This window comes from Schistocerca serialis, chromosome 7 (genome assembly GCF_023864345.2).
Source record: "Schistocerca serialis cubense isolate TAMUIC-IGC-003099 chromosome 7, iqSchSeri2.2, whole genome shotgun sequence".
Classification (NCBI taxonomy): domain Eukaryota; kingdom Metazoa; phylum Arthropoda; class Insecta; order Orthoptera; family Acrididae; genus Schistocerca; species Schistocerca serialis.
Genome location: NC_064644.1, coordinates 562447227 through 562467632, shown reverse-complemented (window position 1 = coordinate 562467632; position 20406 = coordinate 562447227). Strand labels below are relative to the sequence as shown.

At 45.8% G+C, this 20406-nt stretch overlaps 1 pseudogene; it reads left to right on the top strand.

Moving 5' to 3' along the window:
• Positions 1-14: 14 nt before the first annotated feature.
• Positions 15-17741, top strand: LOC126413248 (WD repeat-containing protein 61-like; annotated as a pseudogene).
• Positions 17742-20406: the final 2665 nt, after the last annotated feature.

Genomic DNA, 20406 nt, shown 5'->3' with positions numbered 1-20406 from the left:
AAATGCACTGACGGATGGCGGCCGGGGCTCGGCTGCCCGCGCCGCGTGTCGTGGACGGCAGGGCGCGCCGCCTGCCAAAACAAGGCGACCTGTCCGCGCACCCACCCAGGCGTGTGCCACCGCGAGCAACCTGCTGTGGCACTGCGGGCAGAAAAAAGGCCGACGGACTGTCCACTAAAGCAGCTCCGAAACTCGCCCTTGAGGCACGAAGCCATTCAAATAAGGAGGAGTGGTGAAGATTTATGGGAGGAGTTATGGGAGATGGACGAAACTGGCAGAAGGACTTCTCAGTTCTTACCAAATGTAAGAGAGAGAATGGGAATGAAATATTTTGAGCCGACTCGGGGATTGTTTCACTTCCTCACTGGTCATGGTCCCTATCCGACATATCTATGTCGGTTTGGGAGAAGTGCGACGCCCGCGTGTGAGTGTGGCGCATCGGAGGGTACTCCTGACTATGTGGTTTACGAGTGCCCCCTTTTCGATGATGTAGCAGCCGCACTACGACAACAACTGCCGAGTAACAATACTTACGACCTACTGAGACAAGAAGAGACTTTTCAAAATGGTTCAAATGGTTCAAATGGCTCTGATCACTATTGGACTTTACTTCTGAAGTCATCAGTCCCGTAGAACTTAGAACTACTTAAACCTAACTAACCTAAGAACGTCACACGCATCAATGTCCGAGGCAGGATTCGAACCTGCGACCGTAGCGGTCGCACGGGACATTAGCCAACGAGGTATCACGAAAAATATTGACAATATTCTTGAGAGACTTTCGTGAGTAGTTGCTAATCACCAATTGCGTCCAGCACTCCGATCCCGTACCGCCTGTTCGTGGATAGGTCGACTGTTGTTGTTGTTGTGGTCTTCAGTCCTGAGACTGGTTTGATGCAGCTCTCCATGCTACTCTATCCTGTGCAAGCTTCTTCGTCTCCCAGTACCTACTACAGCCGACATCCTTCTGAATCTGCTTAGTGTATTCATCTCTTGGTCTCCCTCTACAATTATTACCCTCCACGCTGCCCTCCAATACTAAATTGGTGATCCCTTGATGCCTCAGAACATGTCCTACCAACCGATCCCTTCTTCTAGTCAAGTTGTGCCACATACTTCTCTTCTCTTCAATTGTATTGAGTACCTCCTCATTAGTTATGTGATCTACCCATCTAATCTTCAGCATTCTTCTGTAGCACCACATTTCGAAAGATTCTATTCTCTTCTTGTCTAAACTGTTTATCGTCCACGTTTCACTTCCATACATGGCTACACTCCATACAAATACTTTCAGAAACAACTTCCTGACACTTAAATCTATACTCGATGTTAACAAATTTTTCTTCTTCAGAAACGCTTTCCTTGTTATTGCCAGTCTACATTTTATATCCTCTCTACTTCGACCATCATCAGTTATTTTGCTCCGCAAATAGCAAAACTCCTTTACTACTTTAAGTGCCTCATTTCCTAATCTAATTCCCTCAGCATCACCCGACTTAATTAGATTACATTCCATTATCCTTGTTTTGCTTTTGTTGATGTTCATCTTATATCCTCCTTTCAAGACACTGTCCATTCCATTCAACTGCTCTTCCAAGTCCTTTGCTGTCTCTGACAGAATTACAATGTCATCGGCGAACCTCAAAGTTTTTATTTCTTCTCCATGAATTTTAATACCTACTCCGAATTTTTCTTTTGTTTCCTTCACTGCTTGTTCAATATACAGATTGAATAACATCGGGGAGAGGCTACAAACCTGTCTCACTCCCTTCCCAACCACTGCTTCCCTTTCATGCCCCTCAACTCTTATAAATGCTATTTGGTTTCGATACAAATTGTAAATAGCCTTTCGCTCCCTATATTTTACTCCTGCCACCTTCAGAATTTGAAAGAGAGTATTCCAGTCAACATTGTCAAAAGCTTTCTCTAAGTCTACAAATGCTAGGAACGTAGGTTTGCCTTTCCTTAATCTAGCTTCTAAGATACGTCGTAGGGTCAGTATTGCCTCACGTGTTCCAATATTTATACGGAATCCAAACTGATCTTCCCCAAGGTAAACAGTTGGAATCCGCCACGAGCAGGACTACGGGGACTGGGGTGATCTATATCATGGATTTGACACATGCACCAGATATGACGTAGGTTAGTTAGTAGTTTAGTAGAGTAAAATAGATTATTAGACTAGGAACCTGCAGCGACAATGAATTCCTTGCCTGCCTTGTGTCAGAGGCACGCTCATCGGGTTTAGCTCGATGAGCAAGGCGCTCAAGTAGGTTTATACTAACACTGGCACACATGTAAAGCTACAGGCAGTTAACACTAATCACCAGTAGTCATTAGAAAGTAATGCTAACATCAGAAATAGTCTGTCCATTAACACAAGTAATACTGTCTGTAGTCTTGCAAATTAATATGAAGTAGCTGCAATTGTAAATAACAATGTAGAATATTAGGACACACTAATCATTAAGGTGGTGGGTTATTCTTGTATAATTATTATGATTGGAAATAAATAATATATATATATATATATATATATATATATATATATATATATATATAAGAAAGCCATTCAAATGTACGAGTAAATAGAGTACGCACGATTAATGTGAAACGTCTGTGACTGGACGCCCGTCCTGGGGGGGCTAATGTCTGTGTTTTGTAACTGAAAATAACTAACATCTGCCTGACTTATTGCGCGTGTCGTCTTTAAGAGCTCCAGCACAGTTCTTAATTTTCGTGCATTCTAACACGAACAGTGGCGACACACTGCCCTGAAAGTTATCGTCGTCGAAGAGTTGGAACGACACTAGCATCCCTAGCGGCGAGAAAGCCAATCGTAAGATTAATATTTCTTTTTTTAAATATTATTCTACTTGATTTAAGAAATATTTGTTATAGTTTTGTTTCCTAGGATCGGTGAATTACCGACAGACATGAATCATCACGGATTAAGTGTAATAGCTGGAATATAAGTGACAGTTTGTCTCAGAAGGTTTGCTACTTGCTGTGTCGTCCGAACGAGACACAGCCAGGGCGAAAGCACCACAGGTGCTGTAAGAGGTCCATGACTAAGGAATTTGTTGCTATCGCACTCGAGCACATGTAATTTCGATGGATTGCTCACGCGCTGCCTGCGATATGTAAGCTATAAGAGAATCTCAGACCAGAGAGCAGTGTTGTCAGCAGTAGGAACCGTGTGGCAGTAGGAGTAGTAGTAGCGAGCAGTCTGGTGTATCGAGATGGCTGGGCCGGTCGTGGGGAGCGATGGCGGAGCCTGAGCGATGTAGTATAAGGCAAAAGCAGTCTTGCGCATATGTACTATTGCATATCAAGTCCCATGTAAATGTTTTTTTTAAAAAATCTCTTAGTAATAATCTTTCTTATAAAAAGTAACTTTTGACAATCATTCATCTCAATTTAAAGTATTTACTAATTTCTCTAATCCATGGTCATCCCGATTATTGTAAAGAGAAATCAGTTGTTTCTTTTATACACGACAAATCTATCGGCCAGCATTGCACTGGGCTGTGCCAGAAAATTTTCTTATAGGAGCAGACATATATGCGTTATCCAGCGACCTTATTGAGGTAAGAATTTTTCATTTTATTCAGAATGAATTTTCAGGGCCAAGACGCAGCATTGTTGACGTCCAAATTTACCAGTTTAGATTCACACCCAGTCAATTATTGAAAGGTTATAATAGAGCCACAATTTTATTGAGAGATTAGTAACATTTTTATTATTGGTAGGTTACGGAATTTCTCTTGGTAGGTTATACTGAATGTCAATGAATGCAATAATTATTCATACGCCGGCCGCGGTGGTCTAGCGGTTCTAGGCGCTCAACCGGAGCCGCGCGACTGCTACGGTCGCAGGTTCGAATCCTGCCTCGGGCATGGATGTGCGTGGTGTCCTTAGGTTAGTTAGGTTTAAGTAGTTCTAAGTTCTAGGGGACTGATGACCATAGATGTTAAGTCCCATAGTGCTCAGAGCCATTTGAATTATTTATTTATTTATTTATTTTATTGCTGGGAGGTTACAGGGCAAAGATGCGAGCTACTGCCAGTGCCATAGAAACTCGCCACTTATGTGAGTTCCACCAGCGCCACGAGCGGCGCTGAGAATGAAGATATCGACTTCGCCTCGGCCAATTCCCGGCCGAGTGCAATCCGCCAATGACTGGACGACAACCAACAGAAGCTTCTCGGAAAACAGAAGAGCAGCTCTCGCCAACTTCCTTATAGATCATCGTCCAGGGCTGACTTAGACAGGCAACATCGCTTAGTGAGCTCTCCGAAGTGAACAGACAGTTGCTGTAAATTGAATTTGCTGTGTACTGTGAAGCTTACCTACGATTATTTGCGCTTAACCATTGAGGGCCTTCTTTGTCTTATATTACATGCAGTGTTCCAGACTTCATTATTCAAATAGTCACAAAGATAGGTAAACCTTTTAAACTCATTTGTGTGATTTTTTTTACTGATTTGTTGGAGTGTTGTAGAACCTTCGTTCTCCTATCCTATTATCTGACGCTGGGGCATAGGTGCGTAATAGTGGCAGGGGGAAATTGTCTTAGCGGTGTACTGCGCCAGAAGCCGTTTCACGAACTCATGAACTCGGCCTGCCGTAGAAACAGTGGCACGACCTCCACAGCAGTAGCGAAAAGTCTAGTACCTTCCGCCGCGGAAGTCGAACACGCGCCAGAACACATGGACGTGGTCAGCCCATAGAGAGCTCCGCCTCCACGGTGGCTATTCCGCGCAGCGAGGGCGCCACCGCTACGCCACGTGCAGACAGCGGCCAATAGCCGCTCCATCCGGTTTCGTATATAGGGACCCGCTCTGCCCTAGTCCTGTCCACTGCTCCTCTTCCTTATGACTTCATCTCGCACATTGACCGCACCTTCTCCACCTATGTGATTGCCGCCGACCTCAACATCCATAGCCGCACTCCTGCTGCCCTTCGGCGGTGGCATCAGTTCCTCTCCACAATCCAAGGTGACCTTGTTCCCCTTCCCCAGCACACCCGACCCGAAAGTGACACCACTGCCAATGTTGTCCTTGCCTCCGCCAACCTCCTTGGGCGTATCGCTGTCGCCGTCCTTGACTCCACAGGTAGCGATCACCTCCCTGTCCTTCTCACCACAACGTCTGCTCACCGCCCCCCTCCGGCTCCGCATCCTGCACCCCCTCCCAAGGTCGTCCATGACTATCACCGTGCCAACTGGGATGCCTACCGGGACTCCATCTCCACCCAAGTCGAAAGCCACCCCCTTACCTATCGCCATCCTGACGACATCATCCACGCCTCGTCCATCCTTCAGAAGGTAATTACTGACGCCGTGGAGGCCCATGTTCCTACTAAAACCATCCACCCACACCGTCCCACTCTCCCTCCGTGGGCTGTCCTCCTCCTCCGTGAATCCCGCCGCCTCTATCGCTCCTTCCTGCGCACTCGTGACATGGATACACTCCAACGCCACTGGCAAATACAGCGACACGTACGGAACCTTATTACAGCAACAAAACGCCGAGACTGGCGCCAGACCTGCACACGACTCAACGCCACCCTCCCTATCAACTCCTCCAAGTACTGGTCCGCCTTCCATCGCCTTACTGGCTCCCTTTCCACTCCCCACTACCCACTTCTCCATAATGATCGCCCCCTTCCTAACAACCTTAGTAAGGCCAACAACTTCGCTTCCCACCTTTCCGAGGTCTTCTCTATCCCCGATGATCCCCACTTTGATTATTCTCTTTTCCCAACCGTCATGGAACGTGCCGATACCTCGGTCGCTCCACTTGGTCGTAGTCTCCAGTACCTGGGGCAGTTGCCCCTCTCCGACATAAACACTCCCATCACAGCACAAGACATTAAACTTATCCTCCGGTCCAAACGCAACACGGCCCCTGGTCATGACTGTGTCACCTACCGTCACCTTCGAGAAAGCCCCTATTCCTTCCTGACTGTCCTCGCCCATCTCTATAATGTCATCCTCTCTACTGGCTTCTACCCTGACCTGTGGAAGACCTCCCGCATCCTCTTATTCCTCAAACCCAACAAACCCCCTTCTGCCACCTTTTCCTATCGTCCCATCTGCCTCACCTCCGTCTTCAGTAAGGTCTTTGAATCCCTCCTCTCCTGCCGTGTCCATCAGCACCTTGCTCAACACCACCTCCTCCCCCTTACCCAGTGTGGCTTCCGACCCCCCTCCTCTGCTGAAGACCAACTCCTTAATCTAGTTCACCTTCTGCCCCTCCAGCTCAACTCCCGTCGCTCCACCATTTTTGTTTCCCTTGACCCCCAAAATGCCTATGAACGTGTATGGCATCCCGGTCTCCTCTTTAAACTCCAAACCTACGCCCTGCCTATCAATTTTGTCCGTCTGGTCGCTTCCTTCCTCTCGCACCGTCCTTCCTATGTCACCCTCCACAACACCAACTCCTGTATCTTTTATCCCACAGCTGGTGTTCCCCAGGGTTCTGTCCTCTCCCCTCTCCTTTGTCTCTTGTATACAGCTGATATGCCCAAGCCACCCCCACCAGTCCACCTTCTCCAGTATGCTGATGGCACCACCTTCCTGGCTCTCTATCCTACCCTTCAATGGTCTCAACGTACCCTCCAAACCCACCTTAACCAGTTCACCACTTGGTGTAACCAGTGGTTCCTCCGTCTCAACCCCTCCAAAACCCAGGCAATCATCATAGGCCGCACCACTCACTCCTTTCGCCTCCATGATTTCTACCTCACCCTTTATGGTCGTCCCATCCAGCTCACCCCCACCCTGAAATACCTTGGCCTCACCCTCGACCGACACATCACCTGGACCCCTCATCTCCAGACTGTCCAGTAGAAAGCCCATTCCCGCCTCGGCCTTCTGAAACTCCTGTCTGGCCGGACATGGGGATTGCATCCTTCTACCATCCTCCACACCTACAAATCCCTCATCCATTCGATCCTCTGTTATGCCAGCGTTGCCTGGATCTCCGCCCCCCACCCGCTTTTACAAGGCCCTCCAAATCCTTGAACGCCATGCGCTCCGCCTTGCCTTCCGTATCCGCCTTCCTTCCCCCACACGGCTCCTGTATGAACTGATCCCCTTCCCCCACCTCCTCCTGTTCCTCCAACATCTCCGCATCCTTTATATTGTCCGCAGGCTTGATCCCCCCCACCCTGTGGTTTACTCCTTCCTCTCCACCCCCCGCCCATTGCCGCGCCTCTATCGCTGTATCCCTCCCTCTCTCCACCTCCACACCCTCCATCTCCTTCATCAGGGCAATTTCCAACACCTCCCCCTCCCGGATGACGAACTTCGCCGTGACATCTACCCTTCCTTCCAACTGTAACCTGGCCTTGTTCCCCCCCCCCCCTCCCTAGGGCCCCCTTTTTTCTCTTCCCTCCTCCTCCCAGAGCGGATTTTCCTCCTTCCCCCCCCCCCAACCCCCTTCCCCTGAGACCCTGCACCCCATACCTGCCTCTTTCCTTCCCACATCCCTCCCTACCTGGCCCTCCTCAGCGCGCCCCCCGCTTGTCTCCCCCATCTGTTCCCCTCCCTCCCTTCTTCCGGTCTTCCTCATCTCCTTGCACCTGGCAGATCCTCTGTTTTGATCATCGTCAGTGTGCCACATCTGTGTTGTGTTTAGTGCCGTTTCTCCTGTGCGTCAAGAGGTGTGATTTTAATTGTGTACTGCCTTGAGGTTCGCCGTCAGTGTTTGTTATGTGCTACGACATCCGTCGATACCTTTTATGCTCCAGTCATACTGTGCCTTGTGTTCTTTTAATTGTCGCAGTGTGTGGCTTTTTGTGTGTGCTACTTTTAAACAGTTTTTTATCTCCATTTTACAGTCACCCCGCTTTTTGTATATTGCCTTCCATGATGTTCCCCCTTTTTTTATATCTATATTCACCATCTTCTCTCCTTTGTTATTTTTAAATGTCTTCTATTGTTTGTTTCTATGTCTTTCGGCTGAAGAGCAGCGCATATGCTGCTGCCAGCCCGCCCGGATGGGGAATTGAAATACAATAAAGAAAAAAAAAACCTAGTCCTGTCAGTCTGGTACTCGCTCTGGATTTCGTTTCTATCTCGGCGGTACTGCGTTCTGGTCGTTGCTCGTTGTTGACGTTTGCCTGGCTCTGGTTCCGACTGGATTTACTGTTGGTGTTTGGTGTTGTGGTTTCCACAAGCCTCCATTGTTTATATGTTCCTAGTTGTGTCGGTCATAGTCGGTCGTGGTCGGTTGTTGTCAGTTGTCGTTGGTCTGTCGTCCGATTCGTCCTGTGTTTACCCGGTGGTGCGTGCTCCACCGCCGGCGGCTTCCCAGCCTGGCGGCTCCGATACGCAGCCCAAGGCGTTCCCGCAGTTGGTTTTGGTTACTACAGAAAGGGCTTTACAAAACTGGCTACCACGGTTTAAAAAAGTACTCTCATACAGGGCGTAGGGAAACTCCCATTACAGACTTCTACAACTTGTAGAGGGGAGTGGGAACACTGTTTCCGTGCTGCAGATGCTCGAAAACATGTTTGCTATGTAGTAAGCAACAGGGTAATCACGGTGGGGGGAGGTTACGACGGATCGAATGATGTCATTAGACGTCTGTCTTGCCTCTCTGACCTGGTTCGAGCCTCATTCATCTGTTTGTCAGTGTTATAGCAACGTGTTTCAGTACACGTTTGCAGAATACTCCATGATCCTTCTGAATGGCGAAGTTCACGCTAACTCAAGAGCTGCTCGTGGCCTTTTTCAAGATCGTTATCTACAACGTCTGACTACATACCATACCCTTTTCGCCACAATTAGACAACGGCTTCGAGACAGAGTACGTTCACCATCAGCAGACGTGGTGACAGTGGTGCTCCAAAGAGACGCCGCACACCAGAATTGAATAAGGCCGTACTGTATCAGGTTGAAGAGAACCCATCGACCAGTACACGAGCAATTTTTTGACCTTTAATCAGTGTAACTATAAAATAAGAGATGTACTGGGCCACACCTGAACAATTATTTGTAAAAGTGATCGTGTTACCAATTGTTTTCTAATGGCTGTAGCACGGTACGTTTCCGGGCATGGTTTCCATTTCAGAACATTATCTACTCACTCCCCTCCACAAGTCCAAGAAGTTTGCAAAGGCAATTTCCGAACACTCCCTATAGTATACGCAGAATTGTTTACACTAGAGGCGGATTATCTGTGAGAGTTACTGTGTGACAACTACGTTCGAGTACTTTCAGTAAGTGTCTGAGAGTCGTGCCAATGTAGATGTCGGAATCGTTTACACATACCAGCGTGAAACATTCCGTGAAAGCTGGGAGCTCATTCTCCGCGACATTTCTGAGTCGTAGTTCTGCGCGTGAAAGAAGAGTTTGCTATGGAGTAGCGTCGGGTTGCAGAAGTATTCTTAATACTTTATGAGGAAAAGAAAAAACGAAAACTACCGCATTCATGGTGCTCAAGAGAGTAGATTAGGTGGCTGCATACTTTAGACCATTCAAGTGTGAGACTTCGTACACAGTGGTAATGAGAGGTGGGATACAGAGAGGTGAGGCAACTGTAGGAAAGCTGGGCAGGTGCAGAAATGACTAGCGGGCAAGTTAACTGTTAACAGAAGATTTACTTAACTTGTATTTCTCCAAACGAACTCAGTTCAAATAATGCAGCAAGAAACAAAGTCCAGCTATTACGAGAACAACGACGATGGTGATAGAGCCCTGACTAGGCACCGTCTGCATAGCTCTACGTAGCGACGTGGCTCCAACAGCAAGTGGGCTTGGTCGCTGACGCCAAACATCCTGTATTGCGGCGGCAGAGGGCGCTCCAAGTAGGGAGCTGCCGCACACGTGGCTCAGCGGGCGCGCATCATTGGGTCCGCCGGGTCCCGCGCGGCCGCTGTCGGCGTCAGGTCGAAACTTACAGTTCCGTTGCCAACTGTTATATATCGGTAGGATGGTATCGATACGTGATACCACAGCAAAAATCTCACTACACTTTGAGATGAAAAATCCAAAACGATATTAAAATTTTACGAGAATGGCAGCGACGGAGATGGAAGAAACTCATTGTAACTGACCCCAAAACTACGAAGCAAGACACTGTTATGGACAAAACCGTTTCTATTAATGACACACTGCTTGTGACACTAAGATTTCTAGTATCAACAAGATCTATTCTCTTCAGTATTAGATAAAATAAGAATTATGACGGAATACCGTTACACGAGATTTCATCTTGATACCTATACTCGTCCAAAAGCCAAATAGGGCGGATGTACGATAAAGGCGGCATTTCTGTACATACACTTATTTGACCGTTTTTACTTATATTGACTTAACGAACCACTCGTAAATTCCTGAACGTCTGTTTTTTAACACCGAATATAATAATATAATCAATAAAAACGTCATAAAAATTGTAGATAAAGCTGTATTACTTGAACATAAACGGCAGTTTTCAGAGTTCCAAGACGGTTATCAGAATACAACTTCACTTGTTTCTCTATGTCATTTATTCTGAGTTATAGAAAATCTTTTGCCTGATTTCTCACACTGTGGGTATTCTGGTAAATTTCTTCTGTGGGTGTGTTAAAAACTGCAGACAAGTCAGCCACCAAACTTTGATTCTTGTCTCAGTTCCCGTATTCGAGTAACTGTACATTCCATAATGCTGGCCTTTCCTCGTGCAAACTAGTTAATTGTACAATTTCATCCTGATTCCACTTCCAGTCGGCTTTCTTCATGACATTTTATTTTACCGACACATCGCTGACATTCACTTCACAGTGCGTATCCATAGCGACATTAGCGTGAACTGTTCCGACAATACTAGTACATACCGGGTGGTTATAATTAAAGTCGCGGCTCCCCCATGCCTCGTCGGAGGTTCGAGTTCTCCCTCCGGCATGGGTGTGTGTGATGTCCTTAGCGTAAGTTAGTTTAAGTTAGATTAAGTAGTCTGTACGCCTAGGGACCGATGACCTCTCCAGTTTGGCCCCATAGGAACTTACCATTAATTTCCAATTTACAATAATTAAAGTGCGGAGGTCCAGTGTGGACTGCAATCATTTTATGGCAGCGAAACTTCGTGCATGTCCAAATGATTTAATGGGGAACCAATTTACACTGAAAACAAATTAGTTCCAACTGGGGCAGCAGGCGTAAATATGGCGCTATTTACTGTTAGTTTGATATCCACGCTGTCATTTGACAAGCCATAAAGTGAGTGAACAGTATGCCTGTCGAGTAGAGAGACAGTCGCTGTTAGTGAAACTGGTTTATGTGAACGGCAATTACAGTGCTGCATTGAGAGAGTTTCGCCAACTCAAAGGTCCGTGGAGAGGTCCGATGTCATTAAATGGTTTAAAGAAGATGATAATGAAATTGGAAAACACGGTTGAGCTTGACGTAGCACCTGGCAGAGAAAGCCGTCCTGTCCCGGTGGTATTTACTGACGAGGTTGCTTTTCCTGTTGCTGACCACGCAGCACATGCCCTGGTGGGCAGTGCTAGTGTTGGTGCAGTATCACGGAACTGTCCATCCCATGGTCAACAGAACGTAAAGTTGTGCGGTCTATATTACTCTGGTACAGACGCTGCAGCAGTTGAAACCTCATGATCCGCAGCAACGTTCTGAATTTGCTCTTCGTTCTCTGGCCCGGATTGAAGTTGATGATACGTGGCCAGTCAGTAATCTATGGAGTGAAGAGCCACATTTTATGCTACGGGGTGCACTGAATACAGAGAACTGCCGAACCTGGGGTACTGTTGTATCTCGTGTTGTGCTCGAAGAACCACTGCATTCGTCTTATGTGAATGTATGGTATGAAATAAAAAACACATTTATCCTCGGTTCGTTCTTTCAAGAGAATACACCAAGAGGGCCTATCAAGTGAACCGTGGTATCTGCACACTATCGAGACCTTGTCCAGCATGTGATTCCTGCTTCAGAAGATCGCAACTGTGAGGAAACCACTGTTTACATGCAAGACAGGGCAACATCTCATGTGGTTCGCCCAGCGGAAGATGTACTTAATGCAACCTTCCACGCATGTGTTGTCTCCAGAGGTTTTCCAGATGCACGGCCTGCAAGATCACTTGATCTCAATTCAAGTGACTTTCGGCTCTGGGGATATAAAAGAGAACACGTTTGCCAGGAACATCTTCGGCCGCCACCTGATCTGAAGGTCAGTATACAGGAACACGTTGCTCAGATTCCACTGGAGTTACTGCGAGCAACTGCTGAATACGTCGTTTTACGGGTACAACATTACGTCGAAGTCTCCGGTGCTGATGCTGAAAAAAGTGTGTAAGCGGTGGTTAATAATAAAAACAATAGTATGCCTTTCTCACATGTTTGACCTTTTCTATCCATGTCCAGTTCCTAATTCACTACTCATGGAAACATTTCTGTACGTCTTATTTGCATTCACAGCACCCAGATTTGCCGCTAGTGGCCAAAACTGGAACTAATTTTTTCCCGCTGAAATCGGTTCGGCATTAACGGATTAGCAAATCTACCAAGTTTCGCTGCCATACGATAATTACAGCCACACAGGACGTCTGGAAGTAGCTGCACTTTAATTATAACCACCCGGTATTTATAAAACAGTGAGATGCAGTATCAAGGTGGCACAATGAATAAAAAGCACTAGACTCTCATTCGTGTTAATGTACGACCGAGTCTCATCGGTGCAATTTTGTTTCCGTTATTAGTTCTACATAATATATGCATGATGCTTTTATAAATTCTTTGCTGCGTTGCGTTGTTTAAGTCAATAACTTACGAAACAGGCTAGTTGCTCGCGCTGTTCGTCGATGAGGTAAAATGGGCGATTTCTCTGTTCAGCAACACGCCACGGCCACAATTTATGACTGAAAGCATGCAGTTTCGTGATTACTTCATTTAATGTGTGCGTCCGTACGGCAAAATATTAGGTTTCTGCATACGTTCGTAGCGTTTTTGTTTTGCATATTGGTATTCTACTTTCTATGAGTTTAATTGTGGATTGTCATATTTTATTTGTAGTTAGCTGGTGCCAATTGAGTCTAGGTATTGTTATTTTGTGGTATGGAGGTAGTGAGTGGAGGTGAGAACTCTAGAAAATTACCAGGTGCAGAAATCGGAACATTTCCGACACGTTCTTCTGTTTTTCAATAGAGGGGTGACAGCAGCGGAGGCAGCCAGAAATATTTGCGCCATGTAGGGGGATACTGGCATCGGACAGAGCACGACAAGACTTTGGTTTTCTCGTTTTAAGGAAGATCGTTTTCACATTAGTGGCTCTCCACGTTCGGTAACCTTCGAGGTTTGATGAAGATAGTTTTAATGCAATAATCCACGCCATTGTATTCGAGAACTAGCAAATGTGAGGAACTGTGATTGTTTCACCATTGTGCGACTTTTGCTTGCAATGAGCGAGGTTCAAAAATGGGGTGTTCGGGTACCATATGCACTATCTCAAATATCAGCGGTTAGCCATAACTGCATATCTGATTGCTCGTCGTCAAGTGACTCGTGAACAACAACGACCATTACTATACTGTATCATTACTGGCGTCCGCCCCCCGGTAGCTGAGTGGACAGCGCGACAGAATGTCAATCCTAAGGCCCCGGGTTCGATTACTGGCTGGGTTGGAGATTTTCTCCGCTGAGGGACTGGGTAGTGTGTTGCCCTAATCATCATCATTTCATCCCCATCGACGTGCAAGTCGCCGCAGTGGCGTCATATCGAAAGACATGTACCCGGCGAACGGTCTACATGACCGGAGGCCCTAGTCACACTACATTTATTTATCATTACTGGTGACAAAAATGGTGTTTTTATGCTAACATAAGGAAAACAAAGGAATGGTAGAGTCCAAACAAAGCAGCAATTGTTACGTTTTTTTTTTATTCCAGTCTTTGATGACAATATACACTACGGGCCATTAAAATTGCTACACCAAGAAGAAATGCAGATGATAAACGGGTATTCATTGGACAAATATATTATACTACAACTGACATGTGATTACATTTTCACGCAGTTTGGGTGCATAGACCCTGAGAAATCAGAACCCAGAATAACCACCTCTGGCCGTAATAACGGCCTTGTTACGCCTGGGCGTTGAGTCAAACAGAGCTTGGATGGTGTGTACAGGTACAGCTGCCCATGCAGCTTCAACACGATACCACAGTTTATCAAGAGTAGTGACTGGCGTATTGTGACGAGCCAGTTGCTCGGCTACCATTGACCAGACGTTTTCAGTTGGTGAGAGATCTGGAGAATGTGCTGGCCAGGGCAGCAGTCGAACATTATCTGTATCCAGAAAGGCCCGTACAGGACCTGCAAAATTCTGTCGTGCATTAGCCTGCTGAAATGTAGGGTTTCGCAGGGATCGAATGAAGGGTAGAGCCACGGGTAGTAACACATATCAAATGTAACGTCCACTGTTCAAAGTGCCGTCAGTGCGAACAAGAGGTGACCGAGACGTTTAACCAATGGCACCCCATACCATCACGCCGGCTGATACGCCAGTATGGCGATGACGAATACACGCTTCCAATGTGCGTTCACCGCGATGTCGTCAAACACGGATGCGACCATTATGATGCTGTAAACAGTACTGGAGTCATCCGAAAAATGACGTTTTGCCATTCCTGCATCCAGGTTCGTTGTTGAGTACACCATCGCAGCCGCTCCTGTCTGTGATGCAGCGTCAGGGGTAACCGCAGCCATGGTCTCCGAGCTGATGGTCCATGCTGCTGAAAACGTCGTCGAACTGTTCGTGCAGATGATTGTTGTCTTGCAAAAGTCCCCATCTGTTGACTTAGGGATCGAGACGTGGCTGCATGATCCGTTACAGCCATACGGATAAGATGCCTGTCATCTCGACTGCTAGTGATACGAGGTCGTTGGGATCCAGCACGGCGTTCCGTATTACCCTCCTGCACCCATCGATTCCATATTCTGCTAACAGTCATTGGATCTCGACCAACGCGAGCATCAATGTCGCGATACGATAAGCCGCAATTGCGATAGGCTACAATCCGACCTTTATCAAAGTCGGAAACGTGATGGTACGTATTTCGCCTCTTTACACGAGGCATCACAACAACGTTTCACCAGGCAACGCCGTCAAATACTGTTTGTGTATGAGAAATCGGTTGGAAACTTTCCTCATGTCAGCACGTTGTAGGTGTCGCCACCGGTGCCAACCTTGTGTGAATGCTCATTTGCATATCACAGCATCTTCTTCCTGTCGGTAAAATTTCGCGTCTGTAGCACGTCATCTTCGTGGTGTAGCAATTATAATGGCCGGTAGTGTAAATTCCTTTGACGATGACCGGTTTCACTCAGTAACGAACAACTTCAGATTTTGATACACTCTCAAAGACGTCACCTCAGTGCAACTAATAATGACATATCAATATTTCATCTAGTGAAAGCGGCAACGCCCCATGCAGAGCCGGGCAGACCAGCGACGGTGTGGTGCACTGCAAACTGCTTCTCCTATGTGCAACCATCCATTGCTGCTGACATCCATTGTCAACAACTGAGGCGTCATGCAGACACAGTTCAAGAATAGTGACCAGAGAATAGTGAAGTGATGCCGCTCCATTCGCTAGACTGACAAAATACACTGTACAGGAGTTCGGTTGGGAAACTGGGAAGTCATTCCGCACCCATCTTATTCACCTCATATTGCGCTCTAAGATTTTTCACTTTTTCCGCTCTGTATCGAACAACCTTGAACGAGTTTTCTTTACGGATAAAAATACACTCCGAACGTGTTTCGATGATTCTTCGCCTCAAAACCACGTGATTTCTACAGTCGCGAAATCGAAAAGTTACCCCAATACTGCAGACTTGTAAATGGTGAAGGAGAATATATTACTGATGACCAAATCCTTTATTACGTGTATGTGTTGGGTTTGTTGGGAAAAGTGATACGAATTTATGCACCAAACCACTATAGTGTCGAGACGAGGTAACGTAAAAACTGTGAAATTCAGTACAAGTCCTAGACGCAATATGGCCGCTGAAATTCACGGAGTATTCTCAGATCTCCCGACAATGCCAGTGTAGCATTTCTTATGTGAGAGCTACGGTGAGCAGCTCCAGAGAGGTAGAGATTGTCATCTACATGAGAGGTCTAGACTCGCAGAAAGCGAGGTCTAGACTCGCAGAAAGCGATTAACATTCTGCCCCAGTCTCGGACAGCGCCGACGAGCTGGCGTTCGGTGCTGTTTACACGATACGTATTACTCGCAAAAGCCCTGTGAGCGTGAAAAACTATCACTTGTATACCCAGCTTGAAAACAGCCGAATCTGCTTACTCCGTGGCCTGAACTACATGAGCGTTTTATTGTCACGTCTGTGTGACTTTCTGTTTAGCTACAGTTGTGGTGGATTATTTGATACGATAAATAATGTAGGTATTGGACTCCATACAAGCATCCTCCGTCCCACATTCAGTGATTTGGCTGAAAGTATAACGAAGAAAAATTCACGTTCTTGAGTAGATATACGACATCTTTCTTCAGAAAGTGTGCTGTTTACTAACAACTTTTTATTCGCAAAGGAAAATGTCATTCATCAGTAAATATCTGTACGTTACTAATGAATCTTAAGTAAACGGCCCTATATGTACCGTTTCAGATCTCCAAAGTCTTTGGTAAACTAAGTAAAGACAAATGTTATTTGCTTATTCCCGTTATTTATTGCACTATATACACTCCGTTTTGTGAAAATCACGTTAGCTGTTATTATTCGTATTCGTCGGGTGTCGTACCCGTCAGTGTAGCTTACTGCCCATTGGCACGCTGCTGTGCAGAGTATAGCGAATATGAGGAAGAGTGTCATGACTATAGGTGATCTTACGTCGCTTCAGAGATCATTGATTTAAAGTGTACATTTTACTTTGTGCTAGCCCGCAGGTCGTGGTCTACTGATCGTGAAGAGTAGCAAAAATAGAATATGATATAGTGATATTTTATAGCTACAAAAAATATACACCCTCTGCAAGTGGGGTTGGACAATGCACATGAAGCTGTGTGTAGTTAAGTCTTAAAAGAAAATTCAGGAAATTCTGGGAGTGAAAACTCAAAGGATTCCATGACTGTCGAGAACCAGTGATGATGACACTGTAGAGGTGTGGCAAGTATTGTAGTTGACGTCAGCTCCTGTGGTAAAACCTGTGTATTTAGTTCTCTCGATTGCAACTTGAGACTATGATATTTTTACACGGACGAGAAGTTAGGGAATGTTGTGTCTGCAGACATATGGACTGTGGTTTTATCACTTGATGAAAAATTTATAATTTCTGAAAGTCATTCAGGCAAAGTTAATATGTATGGTGTTGAATAATCTTGGAAGCAGGAACAAGTTCTGGATTCCAGAGGATAATTTACGTTTAAAATAGCGTACAGCCAGCTGTCAAATACATAGCAAGTGCTGCTGCATCATTAACTTGTTTGGCGTTAGTTCTGGAAAATTTGTAGATACGTTTGCACATCATGCTATGCCTATCCGCTTGCGGTGCTTCTCTCCAGACTTGCAGGATCGGACGATGATGAGATGACGCTGTATGAAGTACAGCATGCTAATATTGTCGGGACAATCTCGGGACATTCTGCATGCCCGCCCAGCGTTAAATATTCGGCAAACAAGCAACATTTTACTTCAGGCTTTTCTGGTCGCACAGTACGCATTTAGGATCTCAACAGCAGATAGTGTGTTCAAAAGCTCATTGAATACACAAATTAGGTGTGGGGTATGAAGTAGACCTCTGAGTACAACAACGTGTCTGGAGGTCGTTGCATGAATGTGTTCACATCTGGTAAGTGACGGCGGCCAGGACGCCTGCTGGTGTTTAGGCCAAGTCTCCGCCCGCATTCTATTACATTTTTACTGCTACTTTTTAAAATCAGTAGATGAAGATCCAAGTTACTCTAATATAGCGATTAGTGTAGACTTTGCGTCACGTGATAGATGGTCTTAGAGCGTGAGAACTGTGCAACGAGTGGAGACAGTGTTGCGTTGGAGCAAATAGAGACAGCAGGGATTCACCTATGAGGCTTGGAACGAGGCAGCATAGCTTCCATCATTTATACGAGGCTTATCCAGAAAGTAACAGACGTATCGAAATAAAAAATTAATAATATAGAAAAACTAAATTTTATTACATAAATTTTAAAGGTATATTCTTAAACTATCGTCTACATTTTTCGCCATTCAGATTGAGGCACTTCTTATTCTGTGGCACAAGTTTTTCACTACCTCGTCTGTAGAAATCTGCCACCGGTGATTGCAACCTCTGGTTTATACCAGCATGCAATTCGGCGTCAATATCAAAGCGTTGTGTAGTGAGACGTGTCTTCATTGCTGGGTAGAGGTGAAAGTCGCTCGTTTCCAAATCCGGGCTGTACGGTGGAGATCAAACATCTTGAAACGGTACAGTAGTTTCCGCTCTATAAGCAGCAGGTTTCGGCGCTCGCTCGCACCGGGAAATAGAAACAGAGGCGGCTTCGCAGCCAATTTTATTACACGACGCGGCCGGCCGCGGGTGCAACTGAACCCATATGAACGGGCGTAAAGAAATGTCAGGCTTCATAATATGTATTTATATGTGTCGTGTATTATGCATTTCTTGTACGTGAATGTGAATCTGCACATGAACTTTCCTAATCCTCCCCACACCTTTCCGTAAAGCATGGCCAAATCTTTGTTGGGAAATAGTTCTGTAGTATAGTAGTGCCAACCTTACTCTTGGGTAGAGGATCAGAGAGGCAGCACAGGCAGGTAAAAGTCAAAGACTTCCCAGTGTCACAAGATTTGGGGGTGGAGAGGTTGGTCACGGCCAAGTGATTCGACTACCCCCCTCCACTGGGGCCGAGGAAGACCTCCGGGTGCCCGCCACATTCAGGGAGTGTTACAGAAGACGGGTAAGTGAGCAGACGTACCCTCAGTGCGTCTGTCTCAATGTTCAAGCATGGAAGATAGGTATTTGAATATTTGTACTAATTCTTTAATTTACAGCTTCGGATTGTGTAAGGAAATGAAGGTTCTCGTTTAATTTCGGAAATTTGACCCCCTGTGTTAATGTATCTGGTCCCCAGTTTGCCTGTTATCCTCCTCACGTAGTGGATGTCCTATGTAAAATATTAGAAGGCTTTGGTGGTATACATTTGGTCAACGCAATTCCGTCTTGCCCGTAGAAAAGTGCGTGCAGATTGGTATATAATATACCCGAGCTATAAGTTGTAAAATTGTAATATCTGTAAACTGGAACAATTGCTGCAATCGCTGTAAAATCGAGTGATAATATTTAAAATAAATACGTAATCAATTGTCATCAATCTTTAACATACCTTAAAAATCACAAAGAAGTCAAGTTAAAGGAATTCATTTAAAATAAAAGATATAGAATACAGGGACCCACACATCAGCGTGTGAGCCCTCCAGCCCCTTGCCTAGTATCGTACAGAAAGGGCACGCTCTCTAGGTAGCGCTCTCAAGCTCCCCTCCCCAGTTATCCGTTGCGCAATTTTCATTCAGGGCTTGACGACATCAACTTAAGACTGGCGTCCCTAGGCAAGGAGGTTGGACGGTAAACTTTCAATCTCCCATCCAAAATCCCATAGGAACTGTTGGGTACGACTGGCCGTGTGTGAACGAACGTTCTCGTGAAACAACAAAACTCTTTTGCTAAGTTTTCCTAACCGCTTGTTTTGTATTGCCCGCGTTAACTTTCTCAGTGTTTGGCAACAACTCTCCGTTAATTGTTGAGCCATGTTCAAGAAAGTCAACGGGAATCACTCCCTTAGAGTCCCAAAACTCAGTAGCTATAATCTTTCTTGCTGAGAGCATTCGTAAACGCTTCGTTTCTTTCTTGGGATAATTTGTGTGTCACCGTTTCATCGACCGCCTTTTTGTTTCGCAATTGACATGCTTCACTCAGGTCTCGTCTACAGTTACGATAATACCGATACCTTTGTTACCATTTTTCTCGTAATATTCGATGAAGATCAGTGCTGCAGCGAGTCTCTATTGTTTTGTCGTCTTCCGTTAGGATTTTGGGAACCCACCTAGCACAAAATTTGTGGCGGCCTAGCTTCTATACCACAATTTCAGGCAACAAACTCTGTTAAATTTGGGGAAAATGTTACGAAAGTTCTGTAACAGTGAAACGACAATATGCACGAATTTGGTCGTTAATTTTCATCATCAGTCAGTCACAAGGCTAGGCCTCCCGCCTCGGTCATTATAGTGAAAAGTGGTAAGACAATTTCTGAAATCAGTGCAACATTGCCACATTCGCTGATTATTTCTATGCTCTGCACGTCACAAAGGTCGCGATAAATTTCAACTGCAGTTTTTTGCTTTTCTATCCCGCCTGGAAGGCGGCGCGTGGGTCCGCTCCTGTGATCTG